Source organism: Melozone crissalis, unplaced genomic scaffold, assembly GCF_028551555.1.
Source record: "Melozone crissalis strain CALT ecotype California unplaced genomic scaffold, PUWL_Pcris_2 ptg000218l_1, whole genome shotgun sequence".
NCBI classification, from domain to species: Eukaryota; Metazoa; Chordata; class Aves; order Passeriformes; family Passerellidae; genus Melozone; species Melozone crissalis.
The window spans coordinates 650,001-671,155 of record NW_026535981.1 but is presented as its reverse complement, the minus strand read 5'-3'; positions in this window follow the sequence as shown (position 1 = coordinate 671,155).

Genomic DNA, 21,155 nt, shown 5'->3' with positions numbered 1-21,155 from the left:
TCTTGACCCAGGGCAGCTCCCAACAAAGACCCTGCCCTGATTTAATTCCCACTCCAGGAGCTACAACAACCACGGGTGAAGCTATGAAGGCTGGCAGTGAAATGTCACTGTAAGATCTTGCTCCACTTGGCCTTTTTCTCCTTCTAAAGAGCTTTGCCTTCCAGGGCAGAAACATCTTTTGCTGTCTGGGAACTGGAATTCTCGCCCCTGGGAGTGTGTGCCATGGATCCCAGAGGAGCATTCCTGAGGCTCCCAGGGTGCTGCTCCTGCCGTGCCTCCCAAGGAGCTGTGCAGGGCCAGGGGACAAGGTCCAGCAGCTCTGTTGGTTCTGCAGTGCCACAACGGCTCCTGGTTCCATGAGTTTCCATACCGCCAACAGCCGTTCCTTGGTTCCCATGATGCCCTGCTCTGTCACCATGGATATTTGGTGTCATGAAGTTCTTCAGTGTCACAATGGCCTTCTTGGATGGGCAGTGCCACCATGGCCCATTGGCTCCATGCAGCCCTGATGGGTCACCATGGACTCTTTGCTTCCATGAGGTTCTGGGGGTGTCTCCATTGTCTCCTTGGATCCACACTGTCACAATGGACCACTGGATCCATGTGGCCCAGCTGTGTCACCATGGCCCCTTGGTTCCATGGGTCACAACTAACTCCTTGCTTCCACGTCACCTCCTCAGTGCCAAAATGGCCCCTTCATTCCATGAGGAACACAAAAGTTTTGTAGAAACTTTGAAAAATCCTGCTTAATACACCTGGGAACATCTGTTTGCATTCAAGAGAGAGGTAAAAGGTGAGGATGGCACCAGCAGCTTCATCTGAACAGAGATCCACAGAAATGACAGGGACAGAGAATTCAGCTGCAAGACTCAGAGAATTTTGCTCCCAGAGATCATTTCTGCTCACACTGTCCCTTGTAGAAAGGTGACATAATTCCAGCCAGCCTGGAATGAGCAAGTGGTTTCTGAGGTGAGTTTGTTTTTCAGGAAACCCACTCAGGCTTTTCCATTTGCTCTGGTTTGAAAGCAAAACCAGAGAGAGACTCAAAGTCAGAAATACAATTTATTAGGAAAAAAAATCATGCAATAATACAAAATAAAAAACACTGATAAAGTCAGAATATAACCTGTCACTCTGTTGGTCAGGGTGTTGGTAGCAGTCCAGTTGGAATGGTGGCTGCAGTCCTCCTGGAGTGGCAGATGTGGTAATGTTGGAGCAGAGATCCTGTAGTAGGGTGTAGCCTACCTCTGAAGATCCAGTGGAAAAGGTAGCTGTTGCTCTGGGGAATCCAGTGGAAAGGCAGCTTGTTTTGTCCCAAACCCCAGATAATATCCAGTGGGGCATGCTTAGCTCTTCCCCCCTGAGTGGAGCATCTCACAATGGGCTGATATCATTCTATGAGTCATGAGGTGGTCCATTAAACAGAAATGGCTCCTAGAGGGCCTTATCTCTGAGTCATGCAGAAAGGCATTGATGGGTTTATTTAACAGGAGATAAGGAATAAAACAATGCCCCTCCTGTTTCAACAGCTCTTGAGGATGGGAATAGAATACATCTTTATATTGTAACCTAGGACATCTCTCACCAATGGAAGGGTGAGAAAGAATAACTTCATATTTGGTGTCATTTCATGCTCTGCTGGGAGTTTCCTGAGGGCTGGTAGTGCTGTTGGCTTCAAGAACAGTTTGGGTAATGGCTGTGGGACTGAGGGCTGGGTAAAAAACCAGAACAGTATTCTTGTATTTATGATCTTTTGCTACATGTCCAGTTTTCCTGCAGTTATAACAGTTTCCACTGCCTTTATTACATTCTGTATTGTGGGGAAGCACATTTGCTGCAACCAGCATTTCAATTGCACCCTGGCTGGTGGCCTTGGCTAGGCTGGAGTCACAGTCTGAGATCGCCTGGCAAATGCAAGCATCAACCATCTGAGCAATGGTCGGCTCAGGGTCAAGGGGGAGGCTGTGAAGAACCTTTCTGCAGTCAATACTGGCATTACAGAAAGTTAATTTGCTAATAAGATAATCCTGGACCTTTTGATCATCTACCTGTTTTTCCAGGGCTTTCATAAGGTGCTTTATGACCTTGATATAGCTCTCATCCGAGCCCTGGTGAATGTAAGTGAAGTCAGTGTGGGGTGTAGAAGCATCAGGTGTTTGGAGGAGGGTGGACCGTGCAGCGCCTTTGAGATCTTCCAGTATTGACTGGGAAATGACTTCAGCCTGATACTGCAGTCTAGTATAGTCTCCTTCCCTGGTAATGTGGTCCATTGTGAGGTGTTGTCGCCCTTCTTCCTCAACATAACTTTTTGGTAACTCATGAACTTTATTTATCCAAACTCCTTTCCAGAAAATAAATTCATCAGGTGACAATATAATTTTCATACACCATTTTAAATTTTCTGGCACCATTCTGTGGTTAGTAAATGGCACGTCCAGCAAATTGTTAAAATAGGGAGAACCCCTCCCATAATCCTTGGCAGCTTTGACTAAGTCCTTCATTTCCCTATGGAGGTAGGGAATCCAAGATTCAGGTGGCACCTGTGCAGTATAAGCAGGGGCCAAAACCTAAATGGGAATCTATTCCCTATGGATTCCCAGGGGCCAAAACCTAAATGGGAATCTATTCCCTATGGATTCCCAGGGGCCAAAACCTAAATGGGAATCTATTCCCTATGGATTCCCATTTAGGTTTTGGCCCCAGCTTATACTGCACAGGTGCCACCTGAATCTTGGATACCACCTCCCAGTCCCCCTCCTTTGCAGCTTTTCTCCGCATCCTCTGCCAAGAATCCTTGGGCTCATCCTCACTCTCAGATAAGCTATCACTCTTTTCCTCTGTAGAGGAGGCAGGTCTGCTGGCAGAGGCGCAGGCCTTTCTGCCGACCGGCAACGCCTGGCGTTGAAGGCCTTTGGTAGCCAAAATGGCTTCCTTCCAGTTGGCCCCATGTCCGGTTCCAATGATGTGGGAACTGGAAGAGGCTGGACTGGAGAAGGGGCCTGGAAGTGGAGACGTGCAGCCCGCATTGGGGAGAACCTTTCTGATGATAGGGGAGGGACTAATGCGGCAGTGGAATTCAACATTAAGGTGAGACCCGAGACAGAAGAGGCACCTGGAGCAAAGGTGGGAAATGGGGATGAAGGCAGGAGGGAATAAAAAATGGCGGTCTCTCTAACAGGAGTGTTGCCATCTTGTGATATATAGGAAGGAGGATTAGAACTAGGGAATGAAGGAATGTGGGTGAGGGAATATCTCAAGGCAGCAGGGCCACTGCCACCCTGAGGAGAGGACAGAAAAGGAGGGGAGATGGCAGACAGCAGATGGCTTGTCTGTGCCAAAGGGCGGGCTCCATCTCCCATCCTGTTCTCAGGGAACCTGGGTTCGGGAACGTGAAGGGTGGGTTGAATAAACCAGGGCAAAGGGTTGGAACCATGAATTTGTTAAATGATCCTATAAATTGAATGAAACAACAGATAAAATTTCTCAACTTTTAAAACCCCTTGTGTTTATAAAATATAAAGATTTTCCGCAACAGCATCCCAAAATGGTAAGTGATAGATAGAATCAACAGAGATATCAGGAAGCTCCTCAAATAACCATGAACAATACCTTTTAAACTCCCTTCAGAAAATTAACTCTCCTCTAAATTTAAAACTCTCCAAAACTTAACAAAAACATCCTTTTCAGCTTGGGAATGAGCATTTCCCATAGCTGCCCCCAGTGGAAGAGGGAATGCTCACCCACAGGAACAGAAAATCAAAAGCCCAAAGCCCTTGGAGCTCTCTGCCACTCAGTCACTCACTCTCAGTCTCACAGGCACAATCTCCAGCCAAAGTGGGGCTTATGGGGCTGTCAGAGATTCAGGCTCCATAGATGTTGAGGGGCTTGTCAACTTCTTCTTTAGCAGATTAGATAAAACTGGAGTCTCACTTCAGTGTTGTGGTTGACCTGAAGGGCTACAACTTCCAGTGACATCTGGCTGGCAGGATCACTGCTGGAGACGCTCACAGGGACCTTAAGGAATCTGGTTCTTCTTCGTGCGCCATGTGTAGCATCATGGCCCTACTGAGGCCCTTGGAACGTCCAGCACTCATAAGCCCAAACCTCTCTGCTGCCTTAGAAAGCTGACAGAATGAGCAGGATGGGTCTTCATATGATCTCCAGCAAACTGGGTTTATTGGTACAGGAACAGGCTACACAGCTGAACAGGGTCCAGGGATGAAGACAGGGTGTAGGCTGAGGGATCAGGGTCTTATATGGGGTAGTGAGGGTGGAGCTGAGGGTCAGGGTCCAATGGATATGGGGGAAAATGGTGCAGAGGAGGAGGTCAGATCTCAGGTCAGCCAATAGGAAACAAGGGTTGAGGAATACAGCAAACTAGGGCAAGTGGAGGGACAGAGAGAACATTCTAGGGCCAAACAAATGTGGGCAATAGGAGTTGAACTAGGGTAATTAGGCCAATGGGCCAATGGGGTAACCTAACGTAACATAAATCGGCATGTGTCTGCAAAGATCAATATGAGAAGAAAGCATCTCACCCTAACCTGAAAGCCTATTCCTCTTATCTAGAACCAGTCCTCCATGTCTGGGGGATTGAGACTGTGATGCTATGCCTCTGGGCCTCCACACATCCTCACAGCTGGCCCAGGGCAGCTCTGGAGGGGTCTTGGTGGCAGCTTGGGCTTGGCACACACTTGAGGAGGGTGTCTGTTTTCAACAGGGAGCTTAGGAGTTTTAGAGTGCTAAAAGATAAGAAAAAAAACCCCTCTTTGCCTGAGAGCAGCCAGTTCTCCAAGCTAAGCTGATGCCAGGTGAGTGAGGAGAGACAGGATGGGGTTTGGAAATGTGGAGCAAGGCTCTCCACACTGTGTCAGATCTCAAGACACAGCTTCTCAGAGCAGGCCAGAGCTCCTTTAGCAAAGTCCCTGGGTCAATATCAGTCACAGAAGGCTGCTAACATTTCTTCTCTAAATAGAACCATACACCCTTAAAACAGGAATGTGGATTTATTAGAAGCTCTTTGAAATATTTCTCCATAACAATAGAAAAAAAAACGTCCTAGTGAACTGCACTACAGTAGAGGGAAATCAAGGCAAAACCATGGTTTGTCAGGACTTGCTTGATTCTAATGAGCCCCATGGTGCATTTGGAGCTGAGCCCTTGAATCTCAGGGCCTGAGAGGAGATTGCACAAACCTTTCGAGGAGTCAAAGACAGAAGAAAACCCCAGAGTGTCTCAAAGCATGAATGAGTCCCACTGAGGTCCATCCGGAAAACATGGTCCTCGTGACTCCTTGGAGGAGAGAATTGGAGGCTAGATGGCACAAAAACCTCTCAGAAGCCTCACTGAGGAAAGGAAATTCCAAAGCACCTTAAAAACCATTATTACCTCAAAGTATTAATGAGTTCCACTGAGTGTCAATACAAAGCTCTCAAGGGACTCGTTAAAGCAGATAACTGAGGCCATGATTGCACAAATCTCTCACGCAGTCTCTATCAAAAGGGAGACACCAAGTACCTTAAAAAAACTGAAGTACCTTGAAGCGTTAATGAGCGCCACTGAGGGTTGTTACTGACAAAGCCTCTCCATGGACTAATTACAGCAGATAATTGGAGGCCGTGATTGCACAAAGCTCTCAGAGACTGCAAGGCCAAAGCAAAACCCAAAGTCCTTTGTAAAACCTGCAGTCCCTGCAGGGAGCATTCAGGAGCCCCCAGCGCCATTGCTGAGCAAGGCTCCCCAGGGACTCCTTCCAGCAGATTCTTGAGGCCGCTGGGATGTGAGCTAGGGGGGGATGCTGAGGGCAGGACAAGGGGCTGACAGTGCCCAGCCTGGATGGGGCTGTGCCAGGAGGCCCCAGTGCCTCAGGACAAGGTGTCTCCTCACAGCCCTTGGTGGCACAGACCCTGCTGTGCCCCTGGGCAGCAAGACTTGGCTTCTCTTTGTCCCCAGCTGTCATCAGTGCCTCCAGTTCTCTGCTCTGCCTGGGGCCTGGGGACACTTTCTCAGTCATGTCCCTCAGTGGGACCCATTAAAAGTCAAAGAAACTTTGGAGTTGGATTCTGACTTGGAGTTCTGGAGAAGTTTCTTCAGCTCCCTCTCAGGGACTGATGTTCAGGGCATCAGCACAAAGCTCCAGAGGCTCATTATAGTCTTTGTGCTGTGTCTGTGCTTCTGAGCTGGGCTGGGCTCCTGGCCCAGAGGCAGCTCCTGGCAAGGGCAGCACTGCAGAGAGACAGCTCTGCCCAGGAGCAGCTCCTGTGCACAGCCCAGCAGGACTGGGGCACTGCCTGCAGCCACCCCAGGCAAAGCACAGAGGCACAGAGAGCTTCAATCAGGCAGGGCTGGGAAGGGGCTGAGAAGTGCCTGGGGCAGAATCACTGCCAGCCTTGGCACAGGAACCTCTGGCTGCAGGAAAATGCAGCTGCAACTCCTGCAGTTATCTCCTAAGGCTGCAACATCCCAATATCTGCTGACTCTGTGAGTATAACTCTGAGTATTTCTGGTGCAGGGGAGGTGAAATGCTCATGAAGCTCTGATGTACTGAGGGGTTCTGATCAGTCACAGAATATTCCAAGACATAGTTTTTGATAAAAATGAGGCAATTTCCTAAGACTTTGTGCTCAGATTCCTACTACTGGAGAGTGTCAGGGAGGGCGGATAAATATTAAAGGACGAATATTAATTATTAGTTATGAATTTTGGTAAGTGGTGCCTGAGACAACCAAACTGTTCCTTTTAGTGACCAGTAGGTTCACAGGAGATCCCTAATGTGCCTTCAGCCACTCTGCCTATGGTCAGCAGCAGCAGCAGCACCTTTGCTGGAGCCATTAGGCTCAGTCTGAGCTGTCCTTTCTCCAAGCTGCAAACAGAACCTGCCCCCAGCCAGTGCCCTGCAAACAGGCAGGGTTCTGTCAGGCCAGGGAGAGTGCAGAGATTTGGGGTCTGTGAGTGCTGGCAGGGACAGATCAGGCACAGGGAAACACCTGCAGGAGGAAAATCTTCAGGAAGCAGAGAGAAGATCAGGCAATGAGAGAAAACAAAACCCATCAATGCTGTGGCAGGGCAAGTTGAGAGATGTCCACAGGATCCCCTCCAGTGCAGCCCCTCCCTCTGAACAAGCCCTCTCCCTCCTGTGCCCCAGCCAAGCCTCTGCCTCAGGGCCGAGGCTCCGGCGTGCACAGCCCCTCCTGTGCAGGCAGAGCTGCAGCAGAGCCATGGGGCAGCTCTGCAGCCCCGGGCCCAGTTCCCTCTGCAGAGCACAGGGCTGGAAGCAGCTGCCCGGCCCTGGGGGCTCTGGAGGGGGCACCGCTGGCTCAGGGTGATGCTGTCTCCAGTGCCCGGCTCTGGGCAATGCTGTCAGTGCAGCCAGGGAAGGAGCTGCATCTCCCTTCATCCAATGCCATCATAAGGACACTTGGAAGTCCCTCTGAGATTTCAGTCCAAGCCGGGAGCTTCAACCCAGCTTGCAAACCTGTCCTAGATCATCTCTGAGTGGTAAGATCCATGGGGAAAGGCAGAGGTGTTGTGACACTGAAAATGCTGCTGGGTTGTTGGAATGAGTGACGTTAGTCCTTGGCTACAAATGTGGAGCTGGGCTGTGGTGGATCCATCTGCTCTCAGCAGTGCCTGGTCACATTTTAGGGGACATGTGGGAAGGTGATCACCCTCCACCTGAGAAGGGTTCAAGTCCAGAGAAACACTGAATAGGTCAGAACAACAGATCATCTCCCCTCACTCTCCACTCACCACTTGGCCTCAGAGAACTTGCTTAGTTCTCCCTGGGGGCACAGAAATGCTGAGAGTTTCTGATATCCAAGAATACCAGCAGAGATATGGGGGAGCTGATAAAAAATTTCTGCAACTCTTGCACACAAAAGGGTGTCTCTGTGTGTTCCAGGGCAGGGTGTGTGGGAAATGGCTTTGATTTTGGTTACAGGTATCTCCTCTAATCCTTCACTGTCCTTTTCTCCATGAACAGGTGCCCAAGTGCAGCCACAGCAAATGTCCAACAGCAGCTCCATCAGCCACTTCCTCCTGCTGCCATTGGCAGGCACGGGGCAGCTGCAGCTCCTGCACTTCTGCCTCTTGCTGGGCATCTCCCTGGCTGCCCTCCTGGGCAACGGCCTCATCATCAGCGCCGTAGCCTGCGGCCACCACCTGCACACGCCCATGTTCTTCTTCCTGCTCAACCTGGCCCTCACTGACCTGGACTTCATCTGCACCACTGTCCCCAAAGCCATGTGCTATTCCCTCTGGGACACCAGCACCATCTCCTACAAAGGATGTGCAGTCCAACCAATTTGTTTTATCTTTTTCATTTCAGCAGAGTTTTCCCTCCTGACCATCATGTGCTATGACCACTACGTGTCCATCTGCAAACTCCTGCACTACGGGACCCTCCTGGGCAGCAGAGCTTGTGCCAACATGGCAGCAGCTGCCTGGGCCAGTGCCTTTCTCCATGCTCTCATGCACACAGCCAATACATTTTCCCTGCCCCTGGGGCAGGCCAATGCCCTGGGCCAGTTCTTCTGTGAAATCCCCCAGATCCTCAGGGTCTACTGCTCACACTAAAACCACAGGGAACTTGGGCTCCTTGAAGTTTGTGCCTGTTTAGGACTTGGCTGGTTTGTGTTCATTGTTTTCTCCTATGTGCAGATATTCAGGGCCGTGCTGAGGATCCCCTCTGAGCAGGGACAGCACAAAGCCTTTTCCACCTGCCTCCCTCCCTTGGCTGTGCTCTCCCTGTTCCTCAGCACTGTCATGTTTGCTCACCTGAAGGCCCCCTCAATCTCCTCCCCATCCCTGGATCTGACCCTGTCAGTTTTGTACTCAGTGGGGCCTCCAGCCCTGAACTCCCTCATCTACAGCCTGAGGAATCAGGAGCTCAAGGCTGCAGTGTGGACACTGATGACTGGATGGTTTCTGGAACATTAAACCGCTGGCCAGTTTCTGCAAATCACTTGTAATAACCTTTGATACTTTTTGATAGTTTCATTTTGGAGGTTCTTTTTCTTTGTTTTAGTTTTTTCATATTGGCCACAAAGAAAAGCCACTCCTTGTGCCATTTCTCATTTTATTTCTCTCCACCTTCCCTGTGGCCACCGACTGTGTCAATCAGAGGTTGCGCTCTCGGTGGCATGAAAGGAACTAAAGGATCTCCCAGCAAAGTTTTCACTGAAGATCCCTCTTTTGTTGCCTTCTCTGGAGCTGCAGCAGCAATGTCTGTGTGCAGAGCTGGGGGCAGATCAGTGCTGGCCCAGCAGCTGTGCCCAGCAGCAGCAGCAGCACTTGGTGTTGCCAGTGCTGCTGCTGTGGCCCTGCCCCGCTGCCCTGGTGGCCCTGGTGTTGCTGCAGGGCCTGAGTGCTCTCGGGGCCGGGTGCAGCCCTGGGGTGGCAGTGCCAGGGCTGCAGCAGGGACAGGCCATGGGCACTGCTGGGGCAGCGCTGACGCCTCTGGCCAGGCCCTGGGGATTCCAAGCTCCTTGCCCAGGCTCTCTCAAGAACACACCCAGGCCAATGCTCAGCACAGAAAAGCCCCGTGAGCAGCCCCAGGCTGGCTGTGGGCAGGCTGGGGGAAAACAGCATGGCTGGGGCTCTGCAAGGGCCCTGGGGCAGACAGGAAGGAGCAGCAGAGCAGGGGCTGATCCATCCCCAGTGCGCTGGACAGTCCAGGGCAGCGTCCCAGAGCGTCCTGATGGAGCTGCCAACAACATCCCCCCTCTGCAGCCCTGGCCTCTCCCCCAGCTCACACAGGTGCCCCATCCTTGCAGGCACAGACATGGCAGCACTGGCTCAGGAGCCCCTGTTTGCATTGCACAGAGCAGGGGAAGCACCCCCATGCTGTTGGTGTGGGGATATGAACCTGAGGGAGCACAAATGCCATCAGCCCCTGGGGCCAGCAAGGGCTGGGGGACACCAGGGAAACCACTCAGCTTTGTCCTGGCCTCTGCAGTCAGCCAGAAAGTTTGTTCCCATCAGCTGGGACTTTCCTGTCCCACTGCAGACGCTGTTGCTCAGAGCCAGGGCTGCCTGGCAGCCAGCCCCAAACTGCCTATAGCATTTCCTTTGTTTCACCTTTGCTTTCTTTACTCTTCCCTGGTACAAATTTCTTCCTATTGCCCACCCCTGTTCCTTCCCCTGCAAACAGCCCATCCCTGTTTGCCCTTTCCTCTCTGGCCGCACTCCCCATTGCAGTTCCTGACTTGGCCCCATGGGAACGTCCCTTGGGCAGCAGGATCATCCTACAAGTGCTGCAGGAATTGTCTGCAGGCTCCTGTAGTGCCTGGTGCTGCTCCCTTGCCAGAGGCACCCCAGGCCAGGGGGGCACATCTGGGCTGCTGTGTCTGCCTCTGGGGCTCCCTGTTCTGGGCAGTGACGGGCAGCTGCAGAGGCTCTGCAGGACTGACAGGATGGGCTTTGGGGCTGGCAGGAGAAGCTGAGGGACCTGGGCTGCTGGAGCTTCTGAAGAGGAGGCCCAGGGCTTATCCTGCAACTGCTCCAAGGGTGCTTTCAGAGAATCACAGAATCAGCAAGGTTGGAAAAGACCTTGGAGATCATCAAGTCCAACCTGTGCCCTGACACTGCCTTGTCTCCCCTGAGCCTCCTCATCTCCAGGATAAACCCCAGCTCTCTCAGCCACTCTTCACAGGACTTGTGTTCCAGACCCCTCCCCAGCCTTGTTGCCCTTCTCTGGACATGCTCCAGCCCTTCCATGTCCTTCCTAAATTGGGGGACCCAGAACTACAAACAGCACTCGAGGTGCTGCCCAAGCAGTGCCAAGCACAGGGGAAGAATCCCTGCCCTACTCCTGCTGGCCACAACATTCCTGATCCATAGGGGTGCCAAGGGTTGGATGAGGGAAATGCTGGGGATGGGAACAAAGTGATATTGTTTGTCAGCCTTGATTTTCATATCTGTTCAGACTGAATTTAAAGTTGCTGGCGGTCAGTATCAATTAGACATGGCTGATATCAATCTATAAACAGGAAACAAAAGCAGGCAAAACAATTCTGTCTTTTTTGAGTTTTTGAGGGTTCCCAGGATGAGGTGAGAGATGAGAATCTGACTTCATGTTCTCAGAAGGCTGATACATTATATTATATTATATTATATTATATTATATTATATTACATTACATTACATTACGTTACGTTACGTTACGTTACATTATATTATGCTATACTAAAAGTATACTAAAGAATAAGAAAGGATACAGACAGAAGGCTTAACAAGAATGATAATGAAAACTCGTGACTGACTCCTCAGAGTCCGACAGAGCTGATGGTGATTGTTCATTAAGTAAAAACAATTCACAGGAAACCAATCAAATATGCACCTGTTGTTAAACAATCTCCAGACCACATTCCAAAGCAGCAAACACAGGAGAAGCAATCAGATAATTATTTGTTTTCATTCTTTTCTGATGCTTCTCAGCTTCCCAGGGGAAGAAATCCTGACAAAGGGATTTTTCAGAAAATATGACAGTGGAATGTCTACATTGTTTTCAAAATACTATATTCACTTTTAATACATTTCTGAAATGTTCCTAAATAACCACAGAAGAATTGAAAATTTAAGATATTTCCAGGGCCTTTTGAACAAATGCTTATGAGCCTTTTTCACTGAATTCCTGAACTGTAGAGCTCAAGAAAGAAGAGGCCTCTGGAGTAATAAAATTCATCAGCAACATCCAAGAGGCTGACGATCCATCCCCATGACAGCAGCAATGAACAGAAATGGGCACAGCTTTGTGGCTGCCCCAGCTTTGGCATGGGCCCTGGGCCTGGAGCAGGAGCAGCTCTTGAGGGCCCCAAGGCCAGGGCTCTTGTGCTGCCCTGGGCAGATGGGATGGCAGCAGGGGCTGCAGAGCTCTCAGCACCTCAGCTCGAGGGGAGCAGGGCAGCCAGGGAGCCTCCTTTGGCCTTGGCCAAGCGCCTTCCCCCATGGTGGGGCTGCGTCCTGTGGCAGCTGCAGCTGCTGCTGCGGCCTTGCCAGGGGCTGAGGCCGTGGGGCAGTGCCCAGAGCAGCCTGGCCTGAGCAGAGCTGTGGGGCCAGAGCCGGCCAGGCTGGGCTGGGGAGAGGCCCTTGGTGCTGCCCAGAGCTCAGGACAGCTGGCAGAACTTGCAGGGAGCTGGGCTGGGCTCCGAGAACCTGGCCCAGAAACCATCAGTATCCATCTCAGCCAGGCTGAGCATGCAGGGGCCAAGAAGAGCAGCCAGGGTGTGCACATTCTCTGTGTGGGAGCTGAGCTTGTGAGCCCTTGAGCCTTCCCAAGTGCTGGGGCTGCACCTCCAGCTCGAGAGGAGATGGGACAGATGGGAGCAGACACAAATAATTCCTGCTGGATTTTTTATTGTGTTTGCTTATACAGGTGACCTGGATCCATTAACAGAGGAGGAATTTTGTGCCAGATAAAATTGGTAGAGTGGTTGTCCCGTTCCCGGCTGTTTTTGATGGCCTGGAAAGGCTCGGGATGGCCTTGGGACAGCCCGCGCTCCAAAGGATGAAAAGAGTCTTCAGGTTTTTTCTCGGTCTTCAGTGTTTATTAGTTTTTATCTACAATATTTTCTCTCGGCCTGACTGAGGTCCGCACAGCACGTCAGCCATGAGCACACTGAGAGCCCTCGGGGCGGTCACTTATCTTTATACCCAAAACTACGAATAAGATATTTACCTATTTTCCCCAATACCTTTCACCCTTATTGACAAGTGCACTTTTAGTAAGAACCAATCCCAAAGTGCCACCACCACCACAGAAGATGGACGACTGGAAGAAGAAGAAGAAGGACAGGACACGCCCTAATTTCTCCATCTTGTTTCTCTAGAACCCCCCTGTACCGAAATTCTAAAACCTGTGTTTCACACTATAATTAATCTATCCCTTCACTATTTATCCCCGTGTGATCCTCCCATCCTCATACAGGTGTCGTCTCCTGTGCAGGATCAAATTCCAGCCACCAGACACTTCTGGCAACATTCCAGGACCTCCGAGCCCCCCAAGGGTTGTCTCGGTGACTCTGCACATCAGGACTGCTGTGCTGAGATCCCACAAGTGGTAAGAGTAATATTATTTTAGCTGAAAATAATATTTCATGTATAATACACAATGAGAAAAAAACCCCACATATGATTAGAAGAGCATCTGAGTTTTTCAGAGGAACAGAGACTCATTGATGTTCCAACAGTCAAACCTGTTCAAATACTTTCCTCAGGGCTTCCATGAGATGAGAGGTGACCACCAGAGGCCAAGGCCAGCCAGAGCTCTCTGTCCTGGCAGGTTTTGTCTGGGACAACCCTTGCATATAGGGAATTTTTCAGAGGGAGCGTCAATGTTAGCTGTGGGCACCTGGAATGACGGACGGTTCTTCTTCATAGGAAGGAAAGCATGGAGCCCCAGTTCTCCAGGGGCTGATAAGAGGCAGCCCTCAACATTCCAAGATCAGCTGGACCTGTCACCTCACTGGCCAAGCCAGCAAGATCTGTTCCATGTTCTTTTGGTTTCACAGTGATCTGCAGTGTCCCAATGTTCTCCTTGCTTCTGAAGTGTCACAATGGCCCCGTGCTTCCATGGGGCCCCGCAGTGTCACAATGGTCTCCATGATTCCATGGGGCCTTGCAATGCCACAATGATCTCCATGGATCCACGGTGCCTCTCAGGATCACAGCGGCCCTTTGGTTCCACGAGGCCCTGAAATGCAGCAATGGCCTCTTGGTTCTACAAAGCCCTGCTGCTTCACACTGGCCCTGTGGGACCATACGGCCCAACAGAGCCACAATGATGTTGTTGGTTCCATGAGGCCCCACGGTGTCACCAATATCTCCACAGAAAGGAAAGCACAAAGCCCCTGTGTTTGAGGGGCTGATGAACTGCAGTCACCAGAGGCCAAGGCCAGGCCTGTCTGTCTGTCCTGGCAAGTTTTTCCTGGAGCAATCCTTGGATATTTGAAGCTTTGAATGTTGAATCCCAATTTCAGCCCTTTTTGCCTGGAGGAGAAGGCCAGCTCTTCTCCATAGGAAGGAAAGCATGGAGCCCCTGTGTTTGGAAGGCAGATGAGAGCTGGCCCTAAGGAGGCCAAGGCCAGATAGACCAGTCTGTAATGGCACCTTTTGTTTAGGAGCAATCTTTGGATATAGGACTTTTGGAGGTGGAATCCCAATTTTGGCCATGGGCACCTGGAGAAGAAGGATGATTCTTTTCCATGGGAAGGAAAGGGCCACAGTGTTTCAGGGCAGAACAGAGGTGACCACCAGAGGCCAAGGCCAGCTAGAGCAGTCTGTCCTGGCAGCTTTTGTCCGAGTGAAACCCTTGCATATAGGGAATTTTGGAGGAAAAGTACTCATTTTGGCCAGGGGTGCCTGTGCAGGAGGAAGGGCTCTTTTCCATAGGAAGGAAAGCACTGAGCCTTACACTGTTAGAAGGCAAGTGAGAGACAGCTCTCAGGAAGTAAAGGTCAGACAGACTTTTTGGTAATGGCAGCTTTATCTGGGAGCAATCCCTGGATATTGAGAATTTTGAAGGGGAAATCCCATTTTGGCCATGGATGTTGAATGAGAAGGATAGTTCTTTTCTATCTGAAGGAAAGTCCAGAGCCCCAGTGTCTCAGGGGTACAGGAGAAGAGAGCCTCAACATACCAAGGGCAGTTGGACCAGTCAGGCCAAGCCAACCAGAGCTGTTACCCGTTCCCTTGTTTCCATGGGGCCCTGCAGTGTCACAATGGTCCCTTGCTTCCATGAGGCCTTGCAGTGTCACTGGGGTCTCCTTGGTTCCATGGTGTCACAATGGACCCTTGGTTCCATGGGGACTCACAGTGTCAGAAGGGTGTTCTTGGTTCCATGAGGCCTTGCAAAGCCCCTTGATTCAGTGAGGCCTCCAAGTGTCATCATGGCCTCCAGGATTCCATGAGGCCCCACAATGTCACAATGGACCTTTGGTCCCATGGGGTCCCACACTGTTCCATGAATCCTTAGTTCCATGGGGCTCTGTAGTGTCACAATGGACTCCTTGGTTCCATGGTGCCACACAGTGTGACAACTGCCCCTTGGCCTGCCAACACTCCATAGTGTCACAATGGTTCCTTGCTTCCATGAGGTCTTGTAGTGTCACAATGGCCCCTAGGTTCAATGATGCCTTCGGTGTCACAATGGTCTCCGTGATTCCCGAAGGCCTTGCAGTGTCACAACAGGCCATTGGTTTCACTGAGCCCCACAGTGTCACTGTGGTCCCCTTGGCTCCACAAGCCTCTGGAGTGTCACAATGGCCCTTTGGTTTCACAAGGCCTCAAAGTGTAAAAATGGCCTCCATGATTTCATGAGGCCTTGCTGTGTCACAATGGACCTTTGGTTCCATGATGCCCCGGTGTGTCACACCGGCCTCCTTGGTACTGTTGGACCCTTCATCCCATGGAGACCCATGGTGTTCACTGGAGTCCCCTTGATTCCATGAGGCCCTGCCATGCTATAATGGCCCCTTGGTTCCAGTGGGTCCCAAAGTGTCAGAACAGTCTCCATTGTTCCATGAGGCCCCACAATGTCACTGTCATCCCCTTGATCCCACAGGGCCCCACAGTGGAACAATGGACTCTTGGTTCCATGAAGCTCCTGAGTCATAATGGTCTCCTTGGATCCGCAGTGTCACAGTGGCCCCTTGGCTCCGTGTGGCCACGCTGTGTCACAATGGCTCATGGTTCCATGAGGCCACACAGTTTAACAACGGACCCTTAGTTCCTCGAGGCCTTGCTGTGTCACAATGGACTTCTGGTTCCATGAGCTCTCACACTGCCAGCAGCACTCTCCTTGGTTCTGCAGTGTCACCATGGCCCCTTTGTTCCAGGAGGTTCCAAAGTAGAATACGGTCACCTTGGTTCCGTGAGGTTCTGCAGTGTCACAATGGACGCATGGTTCCACCAGGCCTTGCTGTGTCAGAATGGACCCTTTTTTCCAAGAGGTTTCTCAGAGTCACAATGGTCTCCTTGGAGCCGCAGTATCACATTGGTTCAATGTGGCTCCAATGTACCAGAATGGATTTTGGTTCCATGGAGTTCTGCTGTGTCACCATGGACCCTTTGTTCCATGAGTTTGCACCGTGTCACAGCTGAGTCCTTGGTTCTGTGAGGCCTTGCCAACACCAAATCTCAAAAATATCAGAATAAGACTCATTAACACTAATTTGCATGTTGCCTCCGCTTGAGGCGTGATGATCTGATTCAGGAATGGCATGGTGACAATCCCCCTGCTGCTCGGGCCACACAGACACCAATGTGATAGATGGCAAATGGCGTTTATTAATGGTTATGCGGGGTTATATAATGGCGGTTAACGGTCAACAAAACGGGGAGCTAAGTAACTTTAACAGTAAAGGGGAGGGGTTCTGTCTACCCATAACATCGCGAGATCTTCTGATCGGTCCCTAACCTCCCAGATTTGCCTCCCCCGCTTTATGATTAATTAAAACCACAGAAAGTGTAAAGGTTATAAAAATATAAAGGCTATCAAACTGATACATGGCAAAAGTGACAACTGGTAAAAAACAATACAACATGTCTGCAACTAACACGCTTCAAAGCAACTGTTGGTGGTCAACAAATAAAATGTTAACTTTTTCTAACTGGTTTTTAACAAACAATACTAACTTGTTTAAAATGCAAGGTCTAAAAATCAATGTGAGGAGTATCATAGCAACTGGGCCTAATAAGGAGGAAACAACGGTGGTCAGCTATGGGGACTAGTCAAACTATGACTCAAACTGCCTTTGCTGGGCTTTTCTCTCAGTCTTTCTCTGTGCTAGCCTTTCTTTCAGTTTGCCTATGGAGTCTCTTACGACTTCGGTATGGTCTGTGTAAAAACAACATTGTTCTTTCAAGGCAGCACACAGGCTTCTCTGTTGCATGAGCAGGAGGTTCAATTCTTGTCTCTTCTGCAGGACGGTCACAAGTTTTTGCAGCTCTTGTTGTGTTGGTACTTTTGTAGAGGCTTTTCTTTGTTGATGTTTGGGACGTAAAATGAAACTGGAGGAGCATCATCTGGATGGAGGAGGAAGCTGAAAAAACAGTTTCTGAGATCAATGATCACAAGTGGCTAATCATTGAGAGTGAAGGAAGTCTTTGCTGAAGCAGTTCTATGTCCTCAATGACTTCATTGATCTTCTTGAGGTTGTGCAGCAGTCTCTGTGAGCCTGAAGTTTTCTCCTGAATGACGAACACTGGAGAATTCCATGGACGTGGTCTCTAGAGGGAAAGTCTTGCTGATCAAACACTAGCATGACTTGTTCTGCTGCATGTGGTGGCAAAGCGATAGCTTTGGCTACTGGGGTGTTCTCTGGAACAGTCAGTAGTGGTTGAAGAGCTTTGGCTAAGTCTGTCAGCTCTTCATTCTGATTTGCTGAAACAATCGAAGGATAAATGACAAGTCTAAGGATGCTGCTTCTGTCTTTACTAATTATTACAAAGTCTTGTCTTTTGGGCAAAGTTCTAGTGACACTAGTAGGTATCACTGCGTGGCTCTCATCTATGAAGCAATGTAAAGTCTACAATCTTCTGTGGGTGAAGTACAAGGGTTGGAATCTCTGTGCAGTCGTGCAGTCGTGCAGTCAACATCTGTGCTTCTTTTTTTTTTTTTTTTTTTTTTTTTTTGCTTGTGGAATGGTCAGCATTTTCTTGCCCATGCTTCTTGTCAGCATTCTCATGCTCTTGATCAAGTTTCACATTATTTACTGAGGTCTACCTGGACTTTTGCACCTGCTAAAACACAAACAAATCCATGTCCCTACAGGGACTGGAGGATTATCTCAAAATCTTGGAGGTGAAGAATGTGAAAATAAAACATTGATCTGTTCTGTTTCAGTCTCTATGCAATATTGCATAGGGAAATGTAAGATAACAACAATTAGAAATCAATCAGATAATACACATAACTAATAACACATCTGAAATCATACAATTATCAGTCACTACAACACTGAACTGTCATCCCAGAGTCTGCGACATCTGATGAACCTTGAAACAACAGAGAACTGGAGAACTCATGTCCGGATTCATGTTTCTCCAAACTCCCTTTGAAATCAGGCTCAGCTACCATATATGGTCAAATTGCCAAGCCAAAAGGACTTGAATACTTTTTGATGCAGAAAACATCTGGGCTGATTGTCAATCATTCCATTACAAGTAGAGCTAGACCTTGGCCAGAGTTCAAACTCTAATTGATGGACATCACTTAATATATTTTAAAACAAGACTGTTAAAACCAGCAATTATGAATAGGAAACCTTACGATTAAAGATCAATCAAACCATTAAAGAATTGAATCCCTCCGAAACTTCTGTCAGGACAGAAATTCTTCAAACACAGCAAACCTCTTGAATTCTTGGCTGAGGTACTGTATAATAACTGAAGAAATAATAACTGAAGAAACCACAAAACTGGCAATCTGGATTTAAAAGAAACCTAAAAAATATGAGTAGTTAAGAAACAAAAAGACAAGATTCTGAGGAGACACATGTCTTGTAGATGATCACACAAAGAGATAGTGAAACACATGAAAGCTGGCTGTTGGGGTTGGCTGTGTGCCTGCTGCTGTGGGACCAGAGCAGGGCCGGTACCTCGGGCACCCTCTGCACCTCGACCATGCCCCGTCTCTGCCTGTGCCGTCACGGGAATGCAGGCGCTTCCGCCCTGACCACGCCTCCCCTGCAGTCGTCTCGGCGCAGGTGCGGTCTTGGGAACATCCTCTCTGCCTGTGACCAACACCGGTGCTGTCCCAATCCCGATCTGGCTCCGTTCCCACTTGGCAGTGTCCGTGGGTGCGTCTTACTCTCTGCAGCCCTCAGGGCTCTTGGCCAGCCCAGGGCATGTGCCACCTGCCAGGGGCAGCTCTCAGCCTGCCTGGCAGCTCCCCATGGATGCTGCAGGTGAGCTGTGGGTGCACGGAGTGACTCCTGCCAGGGCAGGTCCTGCTGCTGTTGAGAGGGTCCTGCGTGGGCCAGGGCTGCTCAGAGCTCCAGCTCATGCCCAGCTCATTCCTGAGGGGACTTTTCATTGGGTCATTCAGTGCAGGGGTTTCCTGCTTGGGTCTCTGCTTTCCTGAATCTGTGCTCCCACTTTTCCCTGGCTCAGCTTGGTGGCAATGGAAACTCAGCTGTGCAGGGCAGAGCAGGGGCTGAGGCTCTTCAGCCATCACACTGAGTTTTCCTGGGAACCTCAGCAAGAGCCTACACCTGCCCAGCCTCCAGATCCATGCAGCATCACCTTTCCCTGGTGCCCAGGCTGGGGAAGCTGTTCTTTAATCCCTGCAGGGCTGAGCAGCTGCAGGGCAGGGCTGGCCCAGGGGCTGGGCTGGGCTCTGGCAGCTCTGGCAGGGAAGGAGCCCGGGGCCACAGAAGCAGCTCGGGGTGGGACAGCTCCAGCAGCAGAGCTGTGGGCAGGGAGGGGGGGAGGCAGTGCTGAGGGCAGCCCTGCTGCAGGGCATATGTGGCACCTGCTGGGCCTGCCCTGCAGGGCAGACACTACCCTGAGCAGCACAGCTCTTGTGTCCCCTCGCAGCCAGCGCAGCCCTCAGCCCGGGGCTCAGGGCCCTCAGTCCCTCCTGGGCTGGCAGAGGAGCCCCAGAGATGAAGGGCATCTCTGTGGCCATGTGCCCATTCCCTGCTGACCAGGGCCTGAGGGCCACTGTCCTGCCCTGCTGCTGCCTGGTAGGGGCTGGGCAGGGCTGGCCAGGGAAAGGCGTTTCCTCAGGCCCAGCTCTCTCTCTCTCCTTGCCTTGCCCAGGTGCTGCTGGCATTGCTGAGGGGCTCTCTGCATTGGCAGCTCCAGCTGCAGGGCCAGGCCCAGCCCTTGGGCTCCTCCTGTGCAGGCTGAGCACAGCAATGGGGTGTCCCAGCTCCCTGTGCCCGGGGAGCTCTGGGCAGGGCAGCCTGGGACCCTGGCAATGAGCCCACTCTCCTCAAGCAGTGCCATGGACAGGACCCTTGGTGTGTCCTCAGGATGCCATCCAAGCTGTCAGCTGCCTCCAGGGGACACTGGGGGACAGGAGTGTCCTTGGCCAGAGTGGGGCTGGGACTCTGAGAAAGGCTAAACCAGTTTGCTCTGCTGTGGGTCCCTCTGCTCTCAGTTGTGTCAGGCTGATTTCCAGGGGAACACAGGGACTGCCCTGGATCGCAGAAAAGGGCAGCTGGGGACAGACGGAGTGACAGAGCAGCTCCCCTAGCCCTTCACTGAGTTTCAGCCACTGCTCTTGCCTTGCACAGCTGTCTCTGCTCTCCCTGGGCACAGCAGGAAACCCTCTCAAACTGCCTTTGGCCATCATCCTCCCTTAGTCCTGGGACAGGAGATGCTGCTGAGCTCCTCAGGCTCAGAAGCTGTTTCAGCTGATGGAATCCTACCCCAGGACTTGCCCCTGTCCCCATTCCATGACCCCACTGCTTCAGAGCAGAGCTGACCCCTTGGTGTCCATGGGCAGAGCCCCTGCTCATCACAGCAATGGGGCCAGATTCCAGCAAAATTCCAGGCACGGGGCTGAAGGAAGAGCTCTGAGAAAAGGAAAACTGGGGGGCACAGAGCAACAGGGGCAGGGCTGGGGGAAAGGGCTTGGACAGAGCTCAGCAAAGTCTGCCCTGACTTGTCACTGTCTCCCCTTTGAACAGCTCCCCATGACCCACTGTCTCTCAGCCGGTATCGGCATCAATTGTTGCAATAAAGGTGGTGTATTGGGATGGCCCCAGATTTGCCAGGCTCCACAACATTTGCCCTGTGCACCTGACCTTGTTGGGGTCATTATCATGCTGTCCATCCCTCCCAAAGAGTGCCTCCAATACTGCCACTTCTCTCAGCTGTTGGATTCCATCCTCAAGAGTCTTCCAGCACATTCTGTGGTGCTGCTCCTGCATTCTCTCCCTGTGAAGAAACCTCTCTCTGGCACTTATTAAAAGCCCTGGCTCCCTTACAAAAATCTGATTGATACCTGAGTGCTGGGTCAAGCCTCCCAAATTCCTTGCCTCACCACCATCCAGCTGGACACCTGTACCCATAAGATCCCAGACCCAGAGTAACCAGGTTGTATAAGCCTCATGTCCCTGTCGTACAATGTCTGTGTGCAGATTACAGAGACTTTTGTACATCAAGGACTCAGTGATGATCTCAACCATTGGCTCCCCTGTGAGTTG